Below are 6,982 nucleotides of genomic sequence, written 5' to 3'. Positions count from 1 at the left end.
ATCCGGGAGTGAACCGGGAGTAAGCCGGGAGTAAGCCGGGAGTGAACCGGGAGTGAGCCGGGAGTGAACCGGGAGTGAGCCGGGAGTGAGCCGGGAGTGAGCCGGGAGTGAGCCGGGAGTGAGCCGGGAGTGAGCCGGGAGTGAGCCAGGAGTAAGCGAGTAAGTGAGCGAGTAGTGAGCAAGTGAGTGAGCGAGGAGTGAGCGAAGAGTGAGCGAGGAGTGAGCCGGGAGGGAACCGGGAGTAAGCCGGGAGTAAGCCGGGAGTGAACCGGGAGTGAGCCGGGAGTGAGCCGGGAGTGAGTCGGGAGTGAGCCGGGAGTGAGCAAGGAGTGAGCCAGGAGTGAGCCGGGAGTGAGCCAGGAGTGAGCCAGGAGTAAGCGAGTAAGTGAGCGAGGAGTGAGCAAGTGAGTGAGCGAGGAGTGAGCGAAGAGTGAGCGAGGAGTGAGCCGGGAGTGAACCGGGAGTAAGCCGGGAGTAAGCCGGGAGTGAACCGGGAGTGAGCCGGGAGTGAGCCGGGAGTGAGCCGGGAGTGAGCCGGGAGTGAGCCGGGAGTGAGCCGGGAGTGAGCCAGGAGTAAGCGAGTAAGTGAGCGAGGAGTGAGCAAGTGAGTGAGCGAGGAGTGAGCGAAGAGTGAGCAAGGAGTGAGCCGGGAGTGAACCGGGAGTAAGCCGGGAGTAAGCCGGGAGTGAACCGGGAGTGAGCCGGGAGTGAACCGGGAGTAAGCTGGGAGTGAGCCGGGAGTGAGCCGGGAGTGAGCCGGGAGTGAGCCAGGAGTAAGCGAGTAAGTGAGCGAGGAGTGAGCAAGTGAGTGAGCGAGGAGTGAGCGAAGAGTGAGCAAGGAGTGAGCCGGGAGTGAACCGGGAGTAAGCCGGGAGTAAGCCGGGAGTGAACCGGGAGTGAGCCGGGAGTGAACCGGGAGTAAGCTGGGAGTGAGCCGGGAGTGAGCCGGGAGTGAGCTGGGAGTGAGTCGGGAGTGAGTCGGGAGTGAGCCAGGAGTAAGCGAGTAAGTGAGCGAGGAGTGAGCAAGTGAGTGAGCGAGGAGTGAGCAAGGAGTGATCCGGGAGTGAACCGGGAGTAAGCCGGGAGTAAGCCGGGAGTGAACCGGGAGTGAGCCGGGAGTGAACCGGGAGTGAGCCGGGAGTGAGCCGGGAGTGAGCCGGGAGTGAGCCGGGAGTGAGCCAGGAGTAAGCGAGTAAGTGAGCGAGTAGTGAGCAAGTGAGTGAGCGAGGAGTGAGCGAAGAGTGAGCGAGGAGTGAGCCGGGAGGGAACCGGGAGTAAGCCGGGAGTAAGCCGGGAGTGAACCGGGAGTGAGCCGGGAGTGAACCGGGAGTGAGCCGGGAGTGAGCCGGGAGTGAGTCGGGAGTGAGCCGGGAGTGAGCAAGGAGTGAGCCAGGAGTGAGCCTCGAGTGAGCCAGGAGTGAGCCAGGAGTAAGCGAGTAAGTGAGCGAGGAGTGAGCAAGTGAGTGAGCGAGGAGTGAGCGAAGAGTGAGCGAGGAGTGAGCCGGGAGTGAACCGGGAGTAAGCCGGGAGTAAGCCGGGAGTGAACCGGGAGTGAGCCGGGAGTGAACCGGGAGTAAGCCGGGAGTGAGCCGGGAGTGAGCCGGGAGTGAGCCGGGAGTGAGTCGGGAGTGAGTCGGGAGTGAGCCAGGAGTAAGCGAGTAAGTGAGCGAGGAGTGAGCAAGTGAGTGAGCGAGGAGTGAGCGAAGAGTGAGCAAGGAGTGATCCGGGAGTGAACCGGGAGTGAGCCGGGAGTGAGCCGGGAGTGAGCCGGGAGTGAGCCGGGAGTGAGCCGGGAGTGAGCCAGGAGTAAGCGAGTAAGTGAGCGAGGAGTGAGCAAGTGAGTGAGCGAGGAGTGAGCGAAGAGTGAGCGAGGAGTGAGCCGGGAGGGAACCGGGAGTAAGCCGGGAGTAAGCCGGGAGTGAACCGGGAGTGAGCCGGGAGTGAGCCGGGAGTGAGTCGGGAGTGAGCCGGGAGTGAGCAAGGAGTGAGCCAGGAGTGAGCCGGGAGTGAGCCAGGAGTAAGCGAGTAAGTGAGCGAGGAGTGAGCAAGTGAGTGAGCGAGGAGTGAGCGAAGAGTGAGCGAGGAGTGAGCCGGGAGTGAGCCGGGAGTGAGCCGGGAGTGAGCGAGGAGTGAGCCAGGAGTGAGCCAGGAGTAAGCCGGGAGTGAGCGAGGAGTGAGCGAGTGAGTGAGCGAGTGAGTGGGCGAGTGAGTGAGTGAGTAAATGAGAGTGAGCGAGCGTAACTAGATGAATATGTAGCTAGGTAGCTAGATAGCAGTAAGTATGCAAGTAGGTATGTATGTTGGTAAGTATGTAGGTATGTATGTATGTATAATTAAACTTTACATTTTTTTATTTAAAATTGCAGAAGACGTTTGATTAATGTAAACGAAAGATAGAGAAAATCAAATTGCAATTATTATTATTTTTAAAGTAAAAAGTCAAATAGCGCGCGCGCAGCGCGCGCTTGTAATGTTCTAGTTTTTAATATAAAATGTAAGCAAGCAGCAAAACAATATTTTATCAATAAAATGTCGTTATCTTATTAATTTATCAAAAATCAAGCTTACGATAAATTTAATTCACAATAAAAAAACAGAAATATTAAATAAAACTATAAAATCATTAAACCTGTGTGCAGAAAACAAATTTTCTCTCCATTACTGTATACTATTCTTTTTATTATTTCCTTCTGGCACTTATTCAGATGAGAATGCGTTGCAACGAAATACTTTTCGGATGATGATAAGATGTGTGAGTTCAGATGAGGGCGAAAAAGAAAAGATGCGGAATCAGTTTTAAAGTGTTCTATTAAAAGTCACGCAGAACACGTTTGATTACATTAACGATCGACGGATTCATAAATAGATCCACTCCACAACATTCACGATTACCATGCCGTAATAGTCATAATAATAAGTACCTTAGCGGGGATGTATAATGACAAATTTTATATATATATATATATATATATTTGTATATTTATATATGTATATACTCTTACGTGTCTTTCGTAAAAGAGTAAGCGATAGAGCAGCCTCGTTCTTTCAGTTAGAGTGCAACACGAGACCACCTTTACGCAGTTAATCTATAACAATACATCCACGATGTAAAATTGTACATTTGGATATATATATATATATATATTTATTTATTTATAGTATATATTACACACGCGTAATGCCCTTACGTGATATAATATATACGTGTTTTATATATTATAGAGATATAATATGCGTACATTCTTATAGTTTATAAAATATCCTTTTAACATCTAGAAGTTGAAAAACTCTACGTTCTACTCGATGACCTGAAGAGTAAACCTGATATATTGATGATCATGACAAATATATCTCAAATGACAATGTTGATTGAGAGCAAGATAGGCCTAACCGTTTATCCGCCGCCCGCCTACACGTGCGAGACGATAAATAATTTATATAGCATCGGACGCGCGCTATTTTCACCTGACAGCCTCAAATCAATGCCAATAGCGGATTATGAATAAAGCCGCGAGGTTTTCGTATCAAAATTAATTTTCTTCTCTCTTACGATTGGATTCGTTGAACGCCAGGCCTATCCTACGTGGCACACGAAAGTTAAGTGATCTACAATACCTAAACTTGCAACAACGCGGTTAGAAGCCGATGTATACGCACAGTGTTAATTAGTAACATTTCTTTTTTTTAAAGCCCTTTCTCTCATCCTGAAATGCTCTTTGAGAGTAAATTGGAAATCCTGAGACTAAACGTGGAGGGGCAACGTAATATTCGATTCTGACACCGAACTTATCAACGACATAGTCAATTTTTACACAATCAACGCGCATTTTTATATTATATGTATTATGTAGAACAGCACAGCGATGTGGAGACTTTAGAAAGCGCTTTTCTTAAAGTTATGATATTCAACTCATAGTTAAATTAGATTTGCGCTGGTAAACACACTGATCAACATTTTGATCGATATATCGGATTTTATAATAAATACAATTTTCCGCGTAGCCTCCGCGCGCTCGGGGTCTCCACAAAGCTACGGAGTAATCTTGATATTTAAAACTTACGTATTACACTTCGATGTAAGAGTGATCGAAGTCAACTACTACGATGTCGCAGGATCGTACCACGACAAGGACTCGACTTTTTGAATCGACGCAGGGGAAATTGAAATTTCGTTAAGTCTCTGAAAACTCGTCGTCCCTCGAAAAATATATACTCGGCGCGATCGAATTTTACCGCCGAATCTCCATATTATTTTCTACTGCGCTTTGAGAGAAATGTTGTGTCCCTCGTAATCGCGATCGAGCGGCAATACATTTATTGTATATTTACAATATAAATATTTCCTAATAGATATCTCAAACTACAGATCTGTCCTGCTTACAAGATAAAGATAGAATAAAAATAGAGCCAATTCGAGACAAATTGTGCGAGTAATTAACGTTTCATCAAGCAAACGAATGTTCTACTTGTGCGGTTCCTTCTGATGTAAAAAAAAAATCAAAGCTACTTTCAAATTTTCATGAAAATACTGCGTTTACTTGAACAACATTTGAATAATAAAAATAGACAAAACTATTATATGTAAAGAAAAATGCTTTGAAAAGTAGTGTCATTATTTCATCACTGAGACGTACTTATATTAAATATGTCTATCATATTTAATGGGAGAGAAAAAGTAAGAGAAGCGAGCACAGCGTTTTGCGTCCAATTGCTTTCAACTATCATTTACATCGTTAGAAATGTCCACATCATTTTTGTCGCCGGTGCTGCTAAAAAGAGACTTTTCTTACTTCCAACAGAAAGGTGGAAGAGACTTCCGGAATGTGTTCTTTAGTTTCAACCGCAATCCATATGCACATCGTCGACGGGACATCGTCGACGTTGCTGCAATTCTTATATCACATATCTTTTTCTTGACATCACGTTGTCTCGCATCTTCTTTTTTATTATTACCTGTCTAAACTGTTCGATAAAAGTATGTCAATGTAAAACTATAATATGTATAACTTATCTATCAGCACATCCATCAAACTGATGAGATCGGATATAAATTGAGCAAGTAATCGGAAAAAACGATGACAGATATATTGCTGATAAAGAAAATGGTACAAAGAAATAATCGACAAGCTAAATGGTTTAACGATAATTTACAATCAAATTAAAGGATCTCAACTGTGTTTGCTGTACATATACGTTCTATCGATACGCAATAAAAAAAAGATTATCTAAGATGTACATACTCGCCAGTCAGTTACAATGGCGCAATCAGGAGAATTGGATCTAACTTAATGCATAATGCATTAGGGACTTCAAGAGGATAATACTTTGTATCGAAAATCGTATGTCTTAATAATGCATGACAAAATCAAAATATGTACATACATAAGGAAAATGTCGCAATGTCGATATTTTAATATCGACATATTTTAATATGCTTTAGCTTTAGCATTATCAATTTCTTTATTTTTTTCACTTTTCTTCGTGAAAAAGCAAACTCTCTTAAAATTTTCTTGTATTGCAAAATGTGCTATTCTACCACTTTCTTCCTTCTCTTTCAAATGTAATTAGTATCAATATCTTCAATGTAATATTTAATATTTTAGGGCAATCTTTTTGTCTCTTTTAAAGAGTTGAAGTCAGCTTGTTCACAATAATGGCGTGAAAATGTTATCCATTCTTCTTGGAAAATTCTTTCTTTTTTCTTTCAACAGAAAAACACGAGTGTCTTATAATACCAAAGTATTCGCATAACATTGAAGTATACGCATACTTCATGTTTTCGCAAATTTTCATGTACAAAAATTTATATTTTACAAATACGTGCCGCGTAAATTGAAGTAAAATTGCTCCAGCAAGTGTGTAGTGAAACGAAATTTTTATTCACTCAAAAGTTTTCATATTAATTACATTAATTTTTTTTTCTATTTATTTCTTCTTTTACTGTGTCGCAGTGTTCCAATTTTCTAAAAAGATCACTATCGATTTCTATGAATTAGGTATCAGAATAAGAAATATGCTGGCGCAATATCATCTTAATTTACGGTACGTAAAATAGGTAATATATTCTAACAGCCTACATATATTCTATCATCTAAATGTTCTAAATACATCTGATATATGTATATATGTGTCCATCGCCCGGAAGAACGACATCCCTCATTCTAAGTTCCTAAGTGCGTCCTCTCTTCGCGAGATATGGACAGCCACTATTACTAAAAATTTTCTAATCATATGTAGGCTAATGAGACGTTTCTAAGATTCTACGAGCATATTGTTTATACGCGATTATACGCACAATACGCAATCAAATAAGATCAAATACATACGTCCTTATAGACGAGGTCAATGATCTGTGGACCATTTGATAGATGTTACTTAATTAATACATGAGAAATGTACGAACATATTGCATGTAATGTCTTTTTTATTCAACTAAGGTCGTTTTAATCGGGACGTGAAGTATTTGTATAATATTGTTAACTGTCTGTGTAACAAGTGGAGAGCACGATAGTTAAAGCTCGATGCAGCGTTTTAGTTTTCTATTTTATAAGAAAAATATACGATAGAAATAGTAAATATGATTGATCAGTTATTATTGGCAGCTAAAATTAACTAATAATAACAATAAATTATCAATAAATTTATCTTTTGTACGTGCGAAATTGTATTTGAATCTTTATTCCCAATTTGTGTCACAAAACTGAGCATCAATCTTCTTCTACATATCTTCCTTCATTTTAATTCAACCAATAGAAACTCCTTTAAAAAAATCTATTCACAAATAAGCAAAAATATTTCTGTATGTGAATTATTAATAAGATACGAATTCTGTACGTATCTTACAAAATAATTTTACTAATTTGTCTATATATACATATATATATATATATTTTTTTTTTTTTCGTAATACAATTAATATCCATTCTTTAATAAAGTGTCAGAAATTGATTTTAGAAAGTTTGTCTTTCTTTCAATTTCTTTT

The sequence above is a fragment of the Monomorium pharaonis genome, chromosome 8, assembly GCF_013373865.1.
Source record: "Monomorium pharaonis isolate MP-MQ-018 chromosome 8, ASM1337386v2, whole genome shotgun sequence".
Classification (NCBI taxonomy): Eukaryota; Metazoa; Arthropoda; class Insecta; order Hymenoptera; family Formicidae; genus Monomorium; species Monomorium pharaonis.
The sequence above is the reverse complement of the archived record's forward strand: the minus strand, read 5'-3'. Positions refer to the sequence as shown.